Raw genomic sequence first — 22,327 nt, forward strand, 5'->3', positions numbered from 1 at the left:
TCCAAAGTACCATTTAGGAGGACATATCCTTCATCTGGGTCCATAATATTCTGTCAATGGTTAAGCTGGTGAGGTAGGCAGCTGCTCTCCTGTCTCATTCATATGCAATTAAATCCCCAATTAACCCAAAACTAATAATCATCCTTCTTCTGGATACAAACCAGATTCAGAATGGTTTAACGGACTGGACCGTTTAGCAATTATATTTAACATGGATTACAAAATTCTGTCCAATTTGCAATTGCTTCAGTTCTTTTCTCTGAAGCATGATGTTTTGAGCCATGGACTCTGATGAACCAGAGTATAAAACAATTCTAACCAAGGGTCATTAGACAAATCATTTACTATTTTTTCTCCAGATGGTGGCAGGCCTTCTGGGCAAGCCCAACACTGCTTTTGTTTGAGCATAGCAAAGTACACTTGTCAGTTTGGACCAATCCCGTTTCAGAGCAGAATACAAAAATCAGGGATAAACCATTGCTTCTGAGAATCTTACTTGCTTAAAAGGACTTCATAATCTTTATTAGCTTCCACAGACTTTGCAACTTGAAATCAATTAATATTTGCATACGCACCAGAATATAATTAGATGCAGGAACAAACTACAGCCAACATTACTAGTTGTCAAATTCACAGTCCGTAGTCAAACAACAGCTCGGTGGTAGTAGCTGCCTATCTTAAGTTTCTTTTCAAAAACGTTAGGAGGCTACAGTCAGCAGGGAATGGTTTGCTACAGAGTAGACACTCCCACTTTCAAGAAAAGAATGGCAAAGAGAATAGCTGTCTGGGTGATGGGCAAAAGGGACAAAGACAAAAAGAAAAGAAAAATAGCCCATGAAGAATATAAATGGAACATTAAAATACTCCACAAGATAGCAAAGTATGGCCACAGATGCCACACTCAGCTGACTACTGCAGCATTTTTTCTCCATTAATTGATTTCCAGCATCCACTGTATTTTGCTTTAGGCTTATGATGAATGCCAGGTACAAGAATAGGTTAGCATTGTGACGTAAAGTGTAGGATTTATATACTTCATTTGTTGCAAGTTTTCTTGCAATTTAGTTAAAACTTGTGGACTTTCTGCGCACCTTAAGTTAATAATTATCTTTAGATATTTCTATAGCCACCGATTTATTTTACAATTTTTGAGGCCTAGTTTTAGACTGAATGAGTTTAGTGCACTTATTTACCTTGCTGTGTCACAATACAATGGGGCCTCAAAATTTATGAGCAACTTCTGAAAGTTGCTTTTAAACTCAACAGAAACACCAGTAGCTTACAGAGGGAGACTTTTGATTTCAGTTTTACTATGATCTTGGATAGTCCTGCAAAGTCCTTGGAATAGGATGGCTGTGTAGACCAATGCTCCTAGAAATTAAAGAATGAATAAACCAGATTTCCTTAAAGCATAGAGCATAGAATTAATATTGGTCCTTGATTAGAAGTTTTAGGATTAACTGAATTTACTTAACCCTGAATACATTAGACCAGAAGACAAGAGTGGAAGGCCATTCCGCCCATCAAGTCCACTCCGCCATTTAATCGCTGCCGATGGGTGTTTAAATTCCACTTACCCGTACTTTTCCCCGGAGCCCTTAATTCCTTCCAAGATCAAGAATTTATCAATCTCTGCCTTGAAGACATTCAACATCTCTGCCTTTACTGCACTCTGTGGCAACAAATTCCATAGGCCCACCACACCCTGGCTGAAGAAATGTCTCCTTATTTACGTTCTAAGTTGACACCCCCCTAATTTTAAGGCTATGCCCATGGGTCCTAGTCTCTCCACCTAACAGAAAACTTCCCAGCGTCCACCCTTTCTAAGCCATGAATTATCTTGTAAGTTTCTATTATGTCTCCCCTCAACCTTCTAAATTCTAATTAATACAACCCTAGGATCCTCAGCCAATCATGTTAGGCATACCATTCCTGGGTTCATTAGATGAATAACAGCTCCAGGGAAAGCTCTCTGTAGTTTCAGTTTAAACAAATCACAAATGCCTTAAACTGATCAACATATTAGCTACAGGAACTCTGGTGTTAGTGTATGAATGTTGCTTTTTGGGTCCTGTATCAGGTGCATGCTTTGGATACAATGCAAATTTTTAAAGTGTTTTGAGTTAACAGGTTTATACTGGTGTTTAAAAATCTTTGAATTTTTATATTGACATAGATGGCTGAGTTTATTCTATTTTGTTTTCATTGCTTTGTGTTTAAAACTTTCACCTTGTTCAAGCAAAATTTGTCAAAGTGCATGCGTATGTTTCCACAAGAGACCACTTTGTTAAAAAGAAAACAAATCAAATTATAATCCATCAAACCAGGTTTGCGTCAGGAGCTGGGATCAAAAAAGGGAGAACAAATAATAAAACATTAATCTTAGGAAAAGTGGTGTTGGTTAGAGACCAAGAAAAATGCTGCAGGTGTCACTAACCAGAATGCTATCATCAAAGCCACAGGGGGGGAAAAAAAAGGAGACAGCAATGGAAATTGGGTGAAAAAAGTACTAAAGTTAACTGCCTTAAAAAGGAAACCAATTCCGATGTGAAGGTCACGACCTAAAAACGTTGACCGTTTCCCTCTCCATCGAGGTTGCCAGACTTGAGTATTTCTTGCATTTTCTTGTTTTATTTCAATCTCCTCATCCACTTCTTTGCTTTTTGTGCTTAAAGTCAGCCATTTAACCCAAATGCGATGAGCCCTAGATAGCAAAGTTAACTAAGTTGGAAATTGCAGAATATTACAATCAGCCCTGAATAGAGGGATGCCAAAGGACGGAAGGATCTCAAATGCTACTACATACCTGTTCAAAAGAGGGAGGAAAGACAGAAAGTGATTTTTAAAAAAAGCATTTAAACAGGGCTCAACAAAACCATTAATAGCATCTAGGAAACATGCAAGACTGAAAATCAGTATGTTGTTTTAGAATCAAATTATTCTTTAAACAAAAAGAAATATTGCAGATACTGGTGACATGGAAAAATCAATAAGTATACAAACTTAACAGTTTTAGCAGCATTGGTGCAGAGACTAACAATTAATGCTTTGAGTCTGAAGTGATGTTTTGAGGTAGTTGAAAATGACTTTCTAATGCTGTTGACAAAAGGGGAGAAGGTAGTAGAACAGATGGTAAAGGCTCCCAGAACAAAAGGACTGTTAACAGGAAGTGTATAGATACAGAATATACTTAGTAACCCAACCTGACAGCCCAACGAAAAATTCCATAGGGTCAAGAAACTCCTTACTTGTGTAACCCCTTATTCAGAGACTATATCCTCTGATTCTAGACGGTTGAACAGAGGAGGAGCTTTCTGCATCTACCCTGTAAAATCCCTTAAGAATCTGGTGTTTCAATAAGGCCACCTCATTCTTCTGTAGTCCAATATGTACAGGTCAAATCTATTCAACCTCCCTTCAATTTAGTCCCTCTATAACCTGGTATCAGTTTAGTGATTCTTCTGTGGATTGCCTCCAATGGGAGTACATTTTCTTTTAGATAAAAATGGGCCCAAAACTATTCACAGTAATCCAGCTGTGGACTGACTAGAACCCTGTATAGTTTTAACAAAACCTCTAACTTTTATACTCCATTCTCTGAAATAAAGGGGCAACATTCCACTTATCTTCTCTATTACTTGCTAAACTTGGATGCTGCCTTTGACAGATTCATGGATGAGGACATCCAAATCCCAGTTCTGTAGCTTTATTTAAATAACATTCAGCTCCACTACTCTTCTAGCCAAAGTGCATAGCCTTTCATTTCCCCACATTATATTCAAACTGCCAAGTTTTGCATACTCAACCTGACTACATCTACTTCCTTCTTACACACCTATTGTCAACAGTGCCAAAAACATCAATTTTTAATCCTCTTGTTCTAAAGGAGTCATATTGGATTCAAAGTGTTGATTGTTTCTCTTCACATGCTGCCAGATTTGCTCAGTACCGCCAGTACATTTTTAAAAAACTTTCATTACCAACACTTTTAAAGTTTTTTGATGTAAAGTGAATACAGGAATAATTTAGTTGGTGTGCAAAGTCATAGTGGTTCTTTATAAAGCACTGTAGGATCTGGCCAGAAGTACTGTCAGTCATGGACAAATATAGAAATCAAGCATTCCAATGGCAAAAGGGTTGTTAACCCTTTTTATTTAAAAAGGTGCTGCTGGAAAAGTGCAACAGGTCAGGCAGCATCCAAGGAACAGGAGAATCGACGTTTCGGGCATAAGCCCTTCTTCAGGAATGGGGCTTATGCCCAAAACGTCGATTCTCCTGTTCCTTGGATGCTGCCTGACCTGCTGCGCTTTTCCAGCAACACATTTCCAGGTCTGATCTCCAGCATCTGCAGTTCTCACTTTCTCCCCAACCCTTTTGATTTAAAACGCAATGAGAAAAAGTACCTGAGAAGATAGAGATTTTCTTCAGTTTAAAAAACAGCAAATTATGCCAACCTGCTTGAAAAAGATGCTGGAAGAGAATTCAAAAACATGAACATTAAGCAACTGCATGCCAAAGGATTAAAAATTTCACATTCAGCATGTATCTTGGCTTAGGAGAAATAAAGATCTTGCTCCAAATTTGTATAAAATACAAAATATTCAATAGGGCACTTTTGATTCCAACTATATTTAATTCTTGTAGGAATGACAACTAAAGGTTAATAGTTGATATTTAGGGCACATGGCTGTTAAACGCAACACAATAACAAGTTGCTGCAAGTTATTGCTCATGTAGCCATAAGGATAAAACTGATCTATCCATTCATTTATCTCAGGGTTCATAATTTTGTATTGCAAGTGTACATAAACTGACTTTCAAAACTGGTGAAAAATAAAATCAATAGTTAGCCATTTACAAAAAAATGTTACTTCTTCATTTCGGTAATAGTTTAGCAACAGGAAACTGAACCACAGCTCCTCTCTGCCCCATTACATGGGAACATTGAAGTCAGCCGAGACAGCTTTTGTAGGACATTTTTAGGTCAAGAGAAACAGAAGCCAGAGACAGAAATCAGTGCACTGGTACTACAGAGAGTAAACGTCATACCACATGGAAACAGACTGTTCAGTCCAACCAGTCCATGCTGACCATAACCCCAAACTAAACTAGTTTCACCTGCCTATGCGCAAAACTGCCAGCAACACCACAGAATTAATGAAAAAGCAAATACCACAGCTGTTGTCCATTAGTTGAACAGAAAAACAAGCTTAAATATCAAAGCCGACATTAAATATTTGAATAAATGAAGATGGAATTTCTAAGTGCAAGATAAAAATTACTTAGTCCATTTACTAGTAAATATTTCCTGTAATTATCAAAAGCTATTTCACCAATATATAAACATTAAAGGCATATATTGTATACAGGTCATCCCAATGGTATTTTTTATACAGCTCCAAGCACAAAAAAGACAAGTATCCATTTTTAAAACTAGAATTAAAAAAATGAATTGCTCTAGGATAACAAAATAAGCTAAACTCCCCATTAGATAATTTTTCCTTTTAACAGTCATGGTAGACAATTTCACAACTGGTAATATAGTTGGCAGGCAACAAGAAAATATTATTCCAAATATTTGAGATTTCTGTACACAGGATTTCTATAACAGCTCATTTTTCTGGCACAAACATGGAAATCTTGAGCAATACTAATCCATCTTCTGAAGAACCTCTGGGGGTGTCTGAACTTTGACCATGGACCACATGCCACCCTTAATTTGTGAACCTTTAAGCCAGTGGTTTGTTTGATGGATGGTTTTGGCTGTTCTTTGGTCATCTTAGACTGTTCTTGCTTCATTGGTCAATCTAGAATCAGTATCTTAAATCAGCAATTTGTTAAAACCAATCATAACTTGGCCCTCAAGCAGAATACAGGGAGTTAGTAAGCAAGTTAAAATTAGGACCTTCTAAAAGGTAGTGTTCGCAGGATTGATACATGTGTCATTTGCTAGGCAGAGTAGAATTAGCAGGATATATCAGATGACTATGTAGCTGAAGGGAGGGTGCTGGGGGAAAATTTCAAACTCCCGTGATATAGGGATTGGCTCTGGGAAAGGTGGAACTAGTTGCACCTGAGCAGGACTGGAATGGATATATTTTCGAGCATAGTTGGGAGGGTTTAAACTAAACAGAAATCTGTATGGAAGACAGGAAAGAGGGAAACAAGGATAAAAACAAAAAAGGGAAATGAATAGTGAGAGAATTAAAGGGCATGAATCAAATAGGACCACAGTACAAAATAAAGAATATCAAACAGACAAGCCTTGTGTACTAATGAGCAGAGCATTCACATAAATTGGATGAATTAGTATCACAAAGGGATAATAAACTGAATTGCTGTAGTGGGATAATGGAAACATGGCTACAGAGTGACGAGGGATAGGAATTGAATATTCAAGCATATTCAGAACCTTCCAGCTCAACAAGCAAATTACATCCAGATAGCCAGTTTTTCAGGAAAAACAAACAAAGGAAAGGTGGGTTGCATTACTGAGTAAAGAACACATTAACACAATAGTAAGGATGAATATTGGCTCCGTTAAAGTGGAATTTGACTGATGGAGCAAGAACACAAGGGACAGAAAAGGATAATAGAGCTTGTATATAAACCAAATTATAGAGGTAACATTGCAGAAGGCATTAATGAGGAAATCAGAGATGCAAGCAAATGTTCAATTATAATTATGAATGACTTCAATTTGCATTTAGGTTGGGTAAATTAAATCAATAACGATGCCGTAAAGCACAAATTCCACAAGTGTTTACAGGATGGTTTTTCTGGATCAACACTGAGGAATCAGCTACAGAATAGGCCACCTAGATTGGGCAGTATGTAATAAGAATAGAATAATTGTTAATCCAGTGTTGCGTTGCAAGGCTCCTTGGGGATGGGTGACCATAATATAATTGAAGAATTCATTAAAACAGTGTGATGTGGTTAATCATTTGACTAGGGTCTCAAACTAAACAGTACAAAGATATGAGGCAAGAGCTTGCTATAATAATTTGGTGAATGTTATTTAAGGGACGACAGTGACAAACATGGAAGAACTGTAATGATAGTTCATTTCTGTCTGGTACAAAAATAAAATGGGAATGGTGGCCCAACTATGGCTAACAAGGGAAATTAGGGATGGTATTAGATCCACGGAAGTGGAACATTAATTGGCCAAATAAAGCAGCTGACCAGAGGACTGGAAGTAGTTTAGATTTCAAAGTATGAAAATGGATGAATTAAGGGGGGAAAACACAATAAGCTTGCAGGTAATACATAAACTGATTGCAAAGGTGCCTATGGATATGACATGACAAATTTACATCCGTTGCAATAGAAACAGGGCAAGCTATAATGGAGAAACAAAGAGGTGGCAGACCAACTAAATGTATATTTTGGTTCCGTCTTCACAGAAGATGACAAGATAATGTCCCAAACATATTTGGGGTGTGTCTATTTAGAGAGGATCTGAAGAAAATCATTATTAGAAATCAGCATTAAATAATGGTATAACATTAGCCACCCTCCAGCATCGCACCTATGACTGTAGATGATACAAATATCTCTGCCAGGGGCACCAGAAATTCTTCCCTAAATTCCCACATCATCCTGATCAGGTCCTGGAGATACATTCACCTTTGTTTTAAGGCCTCCTGCAACTCTTCTGTAATACGCAGACTTTAAGACACCAACATTTCCCAGCCTCCTTTCTTTTCCCACTGTTAAAGACAAACTTCTGAGTAGCAACAATGTAATTAATAATTATTTATTAATGTCAGATTACACTGATTATTCAAAGCAATGATTCAGTTTCACATATCATTTTTGGTATATCATTACTTCTGTTGAAATACAGAAGATTGATCATTTTACTGCCTTGTAATCACTACTGACCAACAAAATTGATCATTCAAAATTGTTTTGATTATGGTAATAGACACTTTCTTACTGTAGTTCATGAAAGTAATTATGATTTGGAACAAAGTGACAGTGATTTAATATTCATACATTGGATTGATAAACAGTATGACAGATTAAGTGCCAGCCAATAGTAATCCACAAACACCAAAGACATGCATCTTCTTATTCTGACCTGTCACATTGAGAACCTTATTCAAAAGCAGTAGCTCTCTGAACTTCAAAGAACCCAATGCATTCATCCTTGTTTATAATCAAAACTTAAGGCTGGCATGAAGCTTTTAAATTATTTGAACTAATTGCTGATATAGTGGGGTACCACAAGGACCAGTGCTTAGACCAGAGTGACAATATATGATGATTGACAATGATTTGATGGAAGAAATATAAACATCTCAATTTGCAGATGACTTAAAGGTTGATGGAACAAAGAGCTGAGGAGAATAAAGAGATGTTCTGGTTTGAGTTGGAAAATTTGAATGACTGAACAAATGCATGGCTGATGCAGTATATTGTGGATAAATAAAAGGTTACCCTCTTTGGTAGCAAAAAGGAGGTAGATTAAGGGAGGGGGTGAGTAGACCTGATGTCTTGTACACCAGTTGCTGGAAGCAAGCATGTAGCGAAAAGGCAAATGGCATGCTGGCCCCATAGAGGATTGAGTGCAGGAGCATAGATGTCTCACTGCAATTAGAGTCAGAAGTACAGCACAAACAGACTCTTTGGTCCAACTCATCTACGCCGACAGATATCCCAACCCAATCTAGCCCCACCTGCCAACACCTGGCCCATGACCCTCTAACCCCTTCCTATTCAAATATCCATCCAGGTGCCTCAAATGTTGCAGTTGTACTAGCCTCCACCACTTCCTCTGGCAGCTCATTCCATACATGCACCACCCTCTGAAAAGGTTGCCCTGTAGGTCACATCTTGCCAACTCACCCTAAACCTACACCCTCTAGTTCTGGACTCCCTCCACTCCAGGGAAAAGACTTTGTCCATTTATTCTGTGCATGTCCCTCATGATTTTATAAATCTCAAAGGTCACCCCTCAGCCTCAGACGCTCCAGGTAAAACAGCCCCAGCCTATTCAACCTCTCCCTAAAGCTCAGACCCTCCAACCCTGGCAACATCCTTGTAAATCTTTTCTGAACCCTTTCAAGTTTCACAACATCTTTCCGATGGGAAGGAGACTAGAATGGCACGCAATATTCCAACAGTGGCCTAACCAATGTCCTGTACAGCCACATGACCTCCCAACTCCTGTACTCAATTCTCTGACCAAAAAAGGAAAGCATACCAAATGCCTTCACTATCCTATCTACCTGCGACTTCACTTTCAAGGAGCTATGAACCTGCACTCCAAGGTCTTTGTTCAAAAACATTCCTTACCATTAAGGTGTACAAGATTTGCTTTCCCAAAATGCAGCATCTCATTTGATCAAATTAAAACTCCATCTGCCACTTCTCAGTCCATTGGTCCATCTGATCAAGATCCCGTTGTAATCGGAGCTAATCTTCTTTGCTGTCCATTACACCTCCAATTTTGGTGTCATCTGCGAACTCTTAGCTATACCTCTTATGCTCACATTCAAATCATTTATATAAAAAGTGATAAAAAAAGTGGATCCAACACCAATCCTCATGGCACTCCACTGGTCACAGGCCTCTCTTCTGAAAACAACCCTCCACCACCCTATGTCTTCTACCTTTGAGCCAGTTCTATATCCAAATGGCTAATTCTCCCTGTATTCAGTGAGATCAACCTTGCTCACCAGTCTCCCATTGGGAACCTTGTTGAACACCTTATCCATATAGATCATGTCCACTTTCTGCCCTCGTCAATCCTCTTACTTCTTCAAAAATCTCAATCAAGTTTGACAGACATGATTTTCCATGCACAAAGCCATGTTGACTATCCCTAATCAGTCCTTGCCTTTCCAAATACATGTGCATCCAGTCCCTCAGGATTCCCTCCAACATCTTGCCCACCACAGAAGTCAGGCTCGCTGGTCTATAGTTCCCTGGCTTGTCCCTATCACTTTTCTTAAAACAGTGGCACCATGTTAGCCAATCTCCAATATCCCAGCACCTCACCTGTGACTATCGATGATACAAATATCTCAGCAAGTGGCCCAGCAATCACTTCCATAGCTTCCCACTGAATTCTAGGGTCCACTTGGTCAGGTCCTGGGGATTTATCCACTTTTACGTGTTTCAAGACATCCAGCACTCCCTCCTCTGTAATATGGACATTTTGCAAGATGTCACCATCTATTTCCCTACATTCTATATCTTTCATGTCCTTTTCTTCAGTAAATACTGATGCGAAGGACTTAGTATGTCCCCCATCTCCTGCCGCTCCACACAAAGGCTGCCTTGATTTTTGAGTGCCCCTATTCTCTCCTTAGTTACCCTTTTGTCATTAATTTATTTGTAAAAATGCTTTGGATTCTCCTCAACTATTTGCAAAAGTTATCCTGATTTCTCTCAAGTATACTCCTACTGTCTTTATACTCTAAAGGAGTCACTCGATTTATCCTATCTATACCTGACATCTGCTTCCTTCTTAACCAAACCCTCAATTTCGTTAGTTATCCAGCATTCTTTATACCTACCAGCCTTTCCTTTCACCTTAACAGGAATATACTTTCTCTGGTCACTCATTATCTCATTTCTGAAGGCTTCCCATTTTCCAACTAACTTTACCTGCAAACATTGCCCGCTATCAGCTTTTGAAAGTTTTTGCCTAATACCATCAAAATTGACCTTCCTCCAATTTAGAACTTCAACTGTTAGATCTGGTCCATCCTTTTCCATCACTATGGTCACTGGCCCCAAAGCGCTCCCCCACTAATCTCAGCCACCTGCCCTCCTTATTTCCCAAGAGTAGGTCAGGTTTTGCACCTTCTCCAGTAGATACATCCACATACGAATCAGAAAATTTGCTTGTACATTCTTAAATTCCTCTCCATCTAAACCTTTAGCACTATGGCAGTCCCAGTTTAAGTTTGGAAAGTTAACCACCATATTATTCTTACAGATAGCAGAGATCTTCCTACAAGTTTGTTCCTCAATTTCCCTCTGACTATTAGGGGGTCTATAATACAATCCCAATAAGGTGATCATCCCTTTCTTATTTCAGTTCCACCCAAATGACTTCCCTGAATGTATTTCTGGGAATATCCTTCCTCAGTACAGCTGTAAGCTGAAGGTCACTTCCCCATCTCTCTTGCCTCCCTTTCTATCCTTCCTGTAGCATTTGTATCCTGGAACATAAAGCTGCCAGTCCTGTCCATCCCTGAGCCAGGTTTATGCAATTGCGATGATACCCCAGTCCCATGTTCCCAACCATGCCCTAAGTTCATCTGCCTTCCCTGTTAGGCCTCTTGCATTGAAATAAATGCAGTTTAATTTCTCAGTCCTACCTTGTTCTCTACTTTGTCCCTGCCTGCCCTAACTGTTTGACTCACCTTTGTTCTCAACTGTACCAGTCTGATTGAAATCTTTCCTTGTACAGGCCTTGGTGAGAACATACTTGGAGTAGTGTGTAGGTTTGGCACTTTACCTGAAGGAGGATGGTTGATCTATGGAGCACAACTGAAGTTTACCAAACTGATTGCTGGGATGACAGGACTGTCACGAGACTACTTCTGTTCGGACTATATTCACTTGAGTCAGAGTGGGGGAAGGAGGAGGAAAAATCTCAAACTTGTAAAACACAAGAAGGATGTTCTCAAATGGCAAGGAAGCCCTGAACAAGGGATCACAGTATAAGGAAAAGCATAGGCCATTTACAATGGAGAGGAGTGAATTCTCTGCCACACAAAACAACTGAAGTCAAAACAGTGAATACTTTGAAGAATACGTTAGACATATGTCAGGGAATCAAAGATCATAAGAAGCAAACAAGGTTGGACGATCAGTGTGAATGGCAGAGCAAGTTAAAAGGGCTTATTGCCCTATTCCTATTTCTTGAGTTACCTCGGTAGAAACAAAGATGAATATTTTAGTTGATGTTAATTAAGGTTGAACACCAAGTGCTCGAGTATTAATCCAACACATCCAGGTTACTGCCCTGAGGGAATGGGATCACATTTCAATAGGACAAATTTGAATTCATTACAAATTGGACTTTAAAGTTCACTTAATGGTAACCATATAGCCACTGTCAACTGTTTTTTAAAAAACCCATCTAGATTACTAATGCCCTTTAGGGAAGGAAATCCTTAGCTGGTCTGATTTGCAATAAATTCCAGCCCCACAACAATATGGTCTAATGAGCTGCCTTTTGGGCAATAATTGCTGACCTTACCAATGACCCTCATCTCAAATTTTTAAAATTCACAACATTAAAGTATGGTACAGACTGTATATCAAGAAATGTTTGAAATTGCTAGTGAGAATCATGGATACAATGCAACTTGAGTGCCATCTGAGTGTCTGATTTCAAAATTTCAATTGTGAATGCTGAAGGCAATCATGTAGAACACAAGGTTGAGGGAGAGTTTGAAAATAAACAAAAGTAGACATGAATCAGGCAATTACACACCTGTTTAGAAACCTAAAGATTTAAGGCAAACAGTCTGAGGCAGATTGAATGAGAAAGATTGAGGCACAAAGGTTGAACAAAGAGGATGACCACATTTCCCGTTCAGAATGAGTAAGGTAAAAACCAGAAGATCATAGCCATAATGAAGATTTTAAAATTTAACATTCATATGACTGATCTGTACACATTTGAAAAGATCAGTAATTCATCACTGAAACAGAACTTGGACTCGGCAATTTCAAAATTTATAGACACCAAATTTCCTGAGGGGGCAGAGAGACAATATAATTAATACTGAATAAGTTAACAAACGATGTTAAAATAGCAGAAGCAATGCGCAATTGGCAAATGGTTTTCAACATCAGAAGCAAAATTAATTCGTTTTTGCAGAATATAAAAAATGAAACAAATACCTTGCAGGACAAGATATATACGTTAAACATATATAGATTCAATAATCAAAGCAGCATCGGCTTACATCTGCATTACAAAAAGCACCAGGCTCATTTTTAGAAAGAGACAGACCTGAAAAGCAGAAATGTTCAAACTTATAAAGAGGCTTTGTTGAACTAGATGTATTCTGCATATTATGTAAAAAACAAGATGCTAAAAATGTTTTACAAGAATGACTAAGATGATATATGTGATCAAAGATTGTACTTTCAACTGCATATCTGTGCACAAAAATCCATTTACACTGCTAAGGCAATTAACATTCTTGCTTTTCAATTTGCTCTTTATATTCTTATTTCCAAAATAACTTTGCAATTTAAATATTGCTGAAAGTCACATTTTGTCAAATGCTCATCAGGAGAATTGGCAAATACCAATATAGTGGAAATCACCGTTTATTGGTTGGCAAGTTGACAGTTGGTAAAGGCACTGCTGTGCATTCACTGCAGCACAAAGCCATGCTGCAGGATAATGGTCATCCTGATCACATCTGGCTGTATACTGTGCATTTGGTCCTGAAAAAGCAAATCTACTTCATTACCTCAAGTGTTTGAGCAACAGGTGAAGCTAGCTGTTTCACACTTAATATGCAGTAGCCAGATGAGCAGTGTTCACCACTAACAGGATGCTGCAAATTATTGAGTTGGAACAGGCAGAGTGCATGTACACATGTTCACAGTGTGCCCCACTAATCCTAACTGACAACCCTAATTAGATGCCAATCCTTTATGCTCAGAATTAATGGCAAATATTGTCTAATCGTGGAATCAAATCTAAGATTGGACACTTGCGAATTTTGCAAGCTCAAGCCGATTAGGAGCGTCAGCACCAAGCTTGTTGAAAGCAGGTAAAGCAATATGCTTTTTAATATGACCCATTAATCTTCTGGATATATGGCCTACATGTCAAGTATTATACTGACACACTGATAGGCAGTACTTCTGTGACTTGATGATAACATCCAGTTAGGTGACAATTATGTTAGGTAGCAACATAGTGTTCCTGCTGAATTTAAAGCAGCATGAAATAGCCTGTATTAATTTTCCCATTTTACCAATTTTTACAATTTCCCTCAAATATTTTATTTAAGTTTAAAATTTCAGTTAACTCCAAGTACATCTGAGTGAACTCAATGCTTTATTAAAGTATACTTAGAGTCAGATGTACAGCATAGAAACCGACCCGTCAGTCCAACTCGTCCACACTGACCAGATATCCTAATCTAATCCCATTTGCCAGCACTTAGCATTTGCATTGAAATGTGCTGACTTACACTACCATTTGCCAATTTTTTTTTACTTAATCTAGTCATGGCCCTTCTCAATACAAGAACTTTAAAATGCTCAAAGGCAGTGTAAGCTGCCAACTACGGTAGGTCTTCACCCTACTGACAGAAATCAAGTGCTTGCTCCCCAAGGGAACCAAACATGGGCATAACCACGAAAGTGAGACAGTTGGTAACTGACCCTCAAAACCTCCTGGACCAATTAAAAGCAGCCCATGCTCCTGCTTTCTCCCTGTAATCCTTGATCCTCAAATGAAAAATCTATACCTCAATCTTAAAAATACTCAATGACCTGGTTGCCACAGCCTTCTGTGACAATGAATTGCATAGATTCACCACTCTGACAGAAGACATTTCTCCTTATCACTGTTCTTAAAAAAGCCTTCTCTTTACTAAGGCTGTGCCCGCGAGTCCTAGTCACTCCCATCAATGGAAACATCTTCCTAATGTCCACTCTGTCCAGTATCCTGTAAGTTTCAATTAGGACCCCCTCATCCTTCTAAACGCCAAGTGTGGACTCAGAGTTGCCTTACATTCCTCATATATTAAGTCCTTCAGTCCTGGGATCATTCTCATGAACCTCCTCTGGAGCCGCTCCAGAGCCAGTACATTCTTCCTGAGGTATGGGGCTGAAGATTGCTCACAATACTCTAAATGTGGCCTGACCAGAGCTTTATAAAGCTCAAAAGTACATTCCTGCTTTTATATTCAGTCTTCTCAAAATAAATGCCAACAATAAATGCAGCACAGTGCCTCAGTGGATAGTACTGCTGCCTCAGTGCCAGGGACTGAAGTTTGATTCCAGCCTCTGGCAACTGTTTGAAGTTTGCACATTCTCAGTGTGTGCAGATTTTGTCCCAAAATCCAAAGATGTGCAGGCTAGGTGAATTGGCCAAGCTAAATTGCCCCTGATGTTTAGGTGCATTAGTCAAGGGAAATAAAAGTAATAGGTTAGCAGAATGGGTCTAGGTTGGATACTCTTCAGAGTCAGTGTGGACTTGTCAGGCCAAATAGAATCCTTACAGTGTGAAAACAGGCTATGACCGAGTCTACTTACCCACCTAACTAGCAACTCAACCTGCAAGTTTAGCTTAATTTATTAGATTAGATTAGATTACTTACAGTGTGGAAACAGGCCCTTCGGCCCAACAAGTCCACACCGCCCCGCCGAAGCGTAACCCACCCATACCCCTACATCCACATCTACCCCTTACCTAACACTACGGGCAATTTAGTGTTACATCTTTGGACTGTGGGAGGAAACCGGAGCACCCGGAGGAAACCCACGCAGACAGGGGGAGAACGTGCAAACTCCACACAGTCAGTCGCCTGAGGCGGGAATTGAACCCGGGTCTCCGGCGCTGTGAGGCAGCAGTGCTAACCACTGTGCCACCGTGCCGCCCACTAAGAGAATCCTGGAATAGAATTACCAAGGCCCTTTGCACTTCAAATTTCTGAATTTTCTCCCCATTTAGAAAACAGCCCATGCTTCTATTCTCCAAAGTGCATAACTTCACACTGCCCCACATTGTATTCCATCTGCCACTTCTTTGCCCTCTCCTAACCTGTCTGAATAATTCTGTAGTTGCCCCATCTCTTCAATATCACCTGGCTCTCTACCTATTTTTGTGTCATCTGCAAATTTATCCAGAATGCACTAAGTTCCTTTATCAAGATCATGAATGTTGAGTGAAAAGTTGTGGTCCCAACACTGACCACCATCCTGAAGGGGACTCTTATCTCCACTCTCTGCTTTCTGCCAGAAAAACTTCTATACATTCTAGTACCTTGCCTCTAACACCATGGGTCCTTGTCTTACTCTGCAGTCTCCTGTGCAGGACCTTGTCAAAGGCCTTTTGGAGGTCCAGGTAAATAACACCCATTGGCTCTCCTTGGTCTAACCTGCTTGTTACCATCTCAAAAAGACATTTAACAGATTTATCAGACATGACCTGCCCTTGATGAAACCATGCTGACTTCATCCTATTTTACCATGCACTTCCGAGTATTCAGAAATGTCAGTAGTTAATTTACATTTGCTTACCCCACTGACATTCAATCCACACCATTCAATTTTTTTTTAATTGAATGCGAAAGTTGCACTTTTAACCATCACACCTGAAATGAATTCAGCCAAAAGTTTAGAAACACTAAAAATGCTGGACACTTGCATTTAATGTTAGATCTATGGCTCCATATTCTTAGTCCTTCGACTTCCCATCCTCAATCTCTTATTTTCATCATTTTAAAAACAACAATACTCAATCTGTATTGTGCCAAACAAAGTTTGATATTTGCTTTTCTGGAAAACAATGAGAAAAAAAGAACTTCAAGGTCACGCTTGTAGAATGATAGCTTTCCAAATGCCACATTCTGCATTTGGTCTCCCCAGTTCCCCAACGTACAAAACTAACTGAGCCGTATATTAAACTTTGCCCAATAGGTAAATGTGAGGACTCTACAGTGGGTGAGAACATGAAATGCACTATAAGACAATATTGCACTAAAATGGTAGTGTAGATTGCACCCAAATTCTGGGATGGGAAATGAACAAACAAGCTTGATTTGGAGGCAAGATGACCAAATAAGCTAGCCAATATTAGAAATGCTAAGAAAAACTGAAGATTAGGAAATCTCAGTTGTACAGCACAGAAACAGACCCTTTGGACCAATGTGTCCATAACAACCACCTATTCTACATAAATCTAGTTCCATTTTCCAGCATTTGGCCCTTAGCCCTTTGAACCCCTCCTATCCATGTACCCATCCAGATGCCTTTTAAATATTGTAATTGTACCAGGATCCAGCACTTCCTCTCGCAGCTCATTCCATACACACCCATTCTGCATGAAAAAGCTGCCCCTCCGGTTCCTTTTAAATCTTTCCCTGTCAACTTAAACCTTTGTGCTCCAGTTTTGGACTCCCCTCCCTTGGGAAAAAGAGCTTGGCTATTCACCTTATCCATACTCTTGAATTTCTAAACATCTGCCTCTGACACTCCAGGGAAAATAGCCCCAGCCCATTCAGCCTCTCCCCAAGGCTTACACCCTCCAACCACAGCAATATACTTGTTAACCTTTCCTGCACACTTAAATTATCAAATCTGAAATAAAACAGTGTGCCCATTACCAGCATGCCTCAAACAAAAAATTTAATGTTTTTGAAAAGGATCCTTCAGTAGAATCACTCAAAACTTTGCCAATCTGCATCTTTCAGGTGCAAACTGAATATTACCTCCTTGGAGTAAAATACAGTTGTTTTTCTAAATACTTCAATGGATAAAACTTTCATGCAGTCCTACATGGCTCTAAAATTTGCCTTTAAGAAAATAATTTTGCTCAATTAATTCCTGTAATGTATGTCCCCACTGAAGATTGCCCAAGAAAGGTTCAGCTATACAAATACATTCCTATGAATTTACATTGCATTCTTCAAAGATTTAGTATGGGAACTGCCTTAAGCAATAAAAAAGCAAAATCAATTTTAATTAAATCAAATAATTTATTGTTAATATCAATACTTACCAGAAGACAGTGATTCACAGTTTTTGGATCATTTGTAGGCAAAAGCTTCAGCGATGTAATTTTGTGATGAAATATTGACTATTCATTTGAATCAACAGATACAATGAAACCCTTGTGCTCCTTTCTGCAAAGCAGTTCCACATTTCAGGAAACACTAAATATTTGTTCAGTATAACACATCCAAAACACTAATGCAAATTCCTAAAAAAGCTTCCAACCTTATTCAGGCAACCAAAACTATGCAATTGGTTACAACATACTAATTAAGTGCAGCCACATTAAAAATATATCTAAACAATCCAATCTAGTCAGAAAGTAATATTGATTGGATTTTGCAAAACAAAAGAGAATGTTAAGTTAAAGACATGAAATTAACTTAATTAAAAACTTATTACCTATTAGACACTGCCTATTCATCCTTAAAAGCACTGAAATATATATCACCTCAATAGTACTCACTGCAATTAAAGATAATAGAAAATTATATATTTCACTTGCATAATTATGCATCTCACCTTCAATAAAGTCCAGATTTAAAAATAATCTGAAGATCCCAGCCTGTTGTGGTTGCTAGGTCAAAAAGACTTGAAAGCAGTGAAGCTAGTCACCGATAGTAAATGATCATGCGACCGTGAATGTGATATTATGCAATCGTATTCTGACCTTTATGGCTGAACGATTTGGAATTGGGTTAAACTAATGTGACAAATAATGCGGGGAATTGGCGAGGCTCAACTGATCGCTTAAGGCAGCATTTAAAAACACACGCTATTTAATAATCGCATTTTATTAAGCTGTATTCACATTTTACTAAATAGGTGCAATTTTGCTTTTCCTAGTTTCAAAAGGCACTCATTGCCAACATTCCTTATTGTGACTTCCATTTCAGGAGACGAAAACCTATTTAGCTACGAAATCTCCAGATTCTGGCGATGGGAAATAAGAGTTTCACTCAGCGTCATGACAAGGAAATTAACGCAAGGGTTTCCTACAAAAATATACAAGGTCCGGTACCAAGTTACGAAACCACATTTTAACAGGTTGAAAGGCACAAAATTCATATAAGCGTGTAAGAAAGTATGACAACAAACCCGAACAAAACCTATCATCGGGGCTCAGGTATCCAAACAGATGGGAAGGGCGAGAACAGTAACAATTAGCAAAAACAAACTGGAGCCTTTTACTATAGCTTTGGCTGGCAAATAATCCAGATGATTGTGCTGTGTCTGGGATCATGTTTCAATTGTAAACTCGTAGTGCCCAACATAAACTGTGACAGGCGCAAGAGTTCATTGAAAAGCCTGCAATACATTTGTAGAGTTTACAAACAGAACGCCTGTTCCAAATCCATCACCCATACAGTCGGCAAAGACATTTAACCACTTCCACACGCGTAGCCGAACAACTCGTTTTAAAAACAATAGTGATAATAATAAAAACATCTGCACGGGGTTCATCCACCTGCCCCACTGCGGTCCTCGACCCTCTTCTCCCGGGGAGTTAATGCCATTAGCATCCCTATCTCCCCACTCCAAGGCAGAGCATGGACAGAGGAAACACTGCGAGCGGGGCAGGGGGACAGGTTGCACATCACTCAGTGCAGACGGTACCCGACCTCCCCGAAAAAGGGCCAGGCCAAACCAGGTACATAGAGCTCTTCTCTTCCTCCTCTTCCCACACCCCCACCACACTACTCCGCTGGGGAAAACAGCTATCCCCACTCTCCTCTCCCACTTCGGTGAGTGCCGTGCCTCCCACTATTCCTCCTCCCCCTCCCCTGCTCCGCTTCCCTCTTGATCGCTCTCACCTTTCCCCGCGGACCGAGCTGCTGAAGTGGGGCCTCTCCAGGAGGCAGAAGGATTGAGTTCTGCCCGCGGTCCGGGAGCCCCCGATGCGTGCAGACACTGCGGAAGCCCGGGCCGTTCGCTCACCGTGTCCCCGTGAGTGAAGGGGGTGGGGGAGGGGAGGGGACGTGGGGGCGGGGAGGGGATTTTTAAACCGAAGAAACAACCGTTAACGACAACTTCCGGTGACGGCTCCTTCAAGACACCGCGCGCCGGTCCAGCGCATGCGCCCTTCTTCTCTTCTGCCTGTCACCTGCTGGTTCGCCAAATTGTCCCTCATCTCACCCCCATCACCCCATCCTCACCTCAATGAACTCACTATCACCTCACTCTTACCTCCATCAAATCACTATCACCTCACCTCTGAACCCCATCACCTCATCCTAATCTCCATCCCTCACCTTCACCTCCATGAACTCACTATCACCTCGCCTCCATCACTTCACCCGCACCTCCATGAACTCACTCTCACCTTCATCAACTCAAACTCGTCTCCATGAACTCACCCTCACCTTCAACAACTCTCCCTCAGCTCTCACCTCCATCACCTCACCCTCATCTCCATAAACTCACCTCCCCTCACCTTATCAACTCACCCTCACTTCCATCAACTCCAACTCTCCTCCAACTCACACTCATCTGACCCTTACCTCCATCAACTCAAAGATAACTCCATCAATTCAAACACACCTCACACTCCCCTCCATCACCTCACCCTCACCTCCAGCAACTCCGCATTACCTCCAGCAACCTCCTTCCCCTCCATCTACTTGTCCTCACCTCCATTAATTCACTCTTACCCCTTCACATCTTCAACTCACCCTCACCTCCCTCATTTCACCCTAACCTCTATCAACTCACCCTTACCTACTTCATCTTCATCAACTTACTCTCATCTCACCCCTAACTCTATAATCCTCTTTCACCTGACCCTCATCTCCATCATCTCACCTTTACCTCACCACTGTAAACTCATTCTCCCTCCATCTCTTGATCCTTACCTCGTCCTTACCTCCATAACCTCCTTCACCTCCACCAACTTCTCCCTTACCTCCTTCACTTCTCTCAATTCACCTTCACCTCCCTCACCACATCCTCACCTTCATCAACCTCCTTCAACTCAGTTTCACTTCCGTCGACCTCCTTCACCTCACTCTCACCTTAATCAACCTCATACACCTAGCTTCCCTAACAATATTTCCCACCCTCACCCTGCCAAACATCCTCATCACCCCCCTTCAATCCTTCCCATCTGTCAACCTCCACAACAATCACCTCCGTCTCATCCCCATTAATTTTCCCCACCCATACCCCCATCACCCCCTAAAAATCCCTCAACCCTCATTATTAACCTCCTCAACCTCACCCTCATTGACCCCCTAAAAATCATAAATCTCCTTCACCTCACTCCCACACCCATTGAACATTCTTATCAGCCCCCACCAATTCCCCCACTCTCAATAATCATCACTATTCTCCTTAAACTCATCTTCACGTTGTCTCTCTCACTTCAATTAATCTCCTTTATCTCACCGTCATGCTCTCATTGTCAGCCCCCCTCACCTCACACCTCCATCAATCCTCCCTACACTCATCCCAACATCAACCTCCCTCACCTCACCCAACCCCAACAAAACTCTCAGTTCACCCCCTTCAATCCCTCCCAACCTTACCCTCTCATCGTCAACCTCCTTCACCTCACCTTAACCTCAGCAACACTGTTATCCCTGACAATTATCTTCATTCTCATGACCTCCTTCACCTCATCCCCATTAAACCCACATACTGTTATCAATTCCCCTCAGCTTCACTACCCTCATTTAATCCAATCAGCCTCACCCCTCTCAATACCCAGCAAACCCTCCTCACTCCCCTCAGAGCCAATCACCTTCATCTGTCACTCCCTCACTCCATCAAACTCCCTCAGCCTGTCTCTACCCACCCTCCCCCACCAAAACTATGAAGAAGATATACATGCAATTCTAGAAAAATGGATAAAACTGAGGTCTTATTGTTATCAGGTAAGAAAGTCTATATTTTTATTTTGTGAAATTCTTAGTTTGTAGTTGGGATTAACTGATACGGCCTGAATTTAATAGTTGTCTGTCATTGAAAAAATGCTAGTGTCTAATTGCAAGGAATGTAAAAATACATGTTTCATCAAGTAGACTTAGTATGGCTTTATGATGAAGCAACCAATATTTAGGAGAATTCTTTGATGTACCATGTAGGAAAGATAAAGGAGGATCAGTGCATATTTGAATTTCAAAAGGTGGTCAAAATGTACCCATGGTGTTGAGGGTAGTTAACATAGATAGAGGAATGGCTAAGTAATTGAAGAGAGAGAGAGAGAGAGAGAGAGAGAGATGGGGCAGAGGAAGGATTTTAAGCATTCCAACCTGTAACTAGTGAGTACCACAGGGATCAGTACTGAAGTCACAATTATTTACAATATATATTCATGACTTGGATGACAGAAATGAATGTTCTATCACTAGGTTTGCAGATGACACAAACTAAATGTGAAGTCAAGTGGTGAGGATGGCACAAAGTGTCTACAGAGTGAAAATACAGGACAAAAACTTGGCAGATGGACTATCATGTGGGATAGTGTGACGTAATGCACATTGGACAAAAAGAATAGCTGAGCATTATTTAAATGGAGAAAGACTGCAGAACGCTGCAGTACAGCGAGATGGCTGGGGGTGGGTGGGTGGGTTTCTCATGTATAAATCACAGAAGGTTAATCTATAAG

At 40.3% G+C, this 22,327-nt stretch overlaps 1 protein-coding gene across 3 annotated transcripts in view; it reads right to left on the bottom strand.

Moving 5' to 3' along the window:
• LOC140476942 (solute carrier family 45 member 4-like) overlaps positions 1-19,693 on the bottom strand; it is a 73,185-nt gene extending 53,492 nt beyond the window's left edge. For 2 of the 3 annotated variants that reach the window (XM_072569933.1, XM_072569931.1), the window contains exon 1: positions 19,536-19,693. The gene's annotated coding sequence lies outside the window, so the exon portion shown is untranslated. Of the gene's footprint in view, positions 1-18,243; positions 18,461-19,535 lie in introns of those variants that run through there. The other variant, XM_072569932.1, reaches the window with a different exon arrangement.
• Between the last annotated feature and the right edge of the window lie 2,634 nt (positions 19,694-22,327).

The sequence above is a fragment of the Chiloscyllium punctatum genome, chromosome 5 (genome assembly GCF_047496795.1).
Source record: "Chiloscyllium punctatum isolate Juve2018m chromosome 5, sChiPun1.3, whole genome shotgun sequence".
Lineage (NCBI taxonomy): Eukaryota > Metazoa > Chordata > Chondrichthyes > Orectolobiformes > Hemiscylliidae > Chiloscyllium > Chiloscyllium punctatum.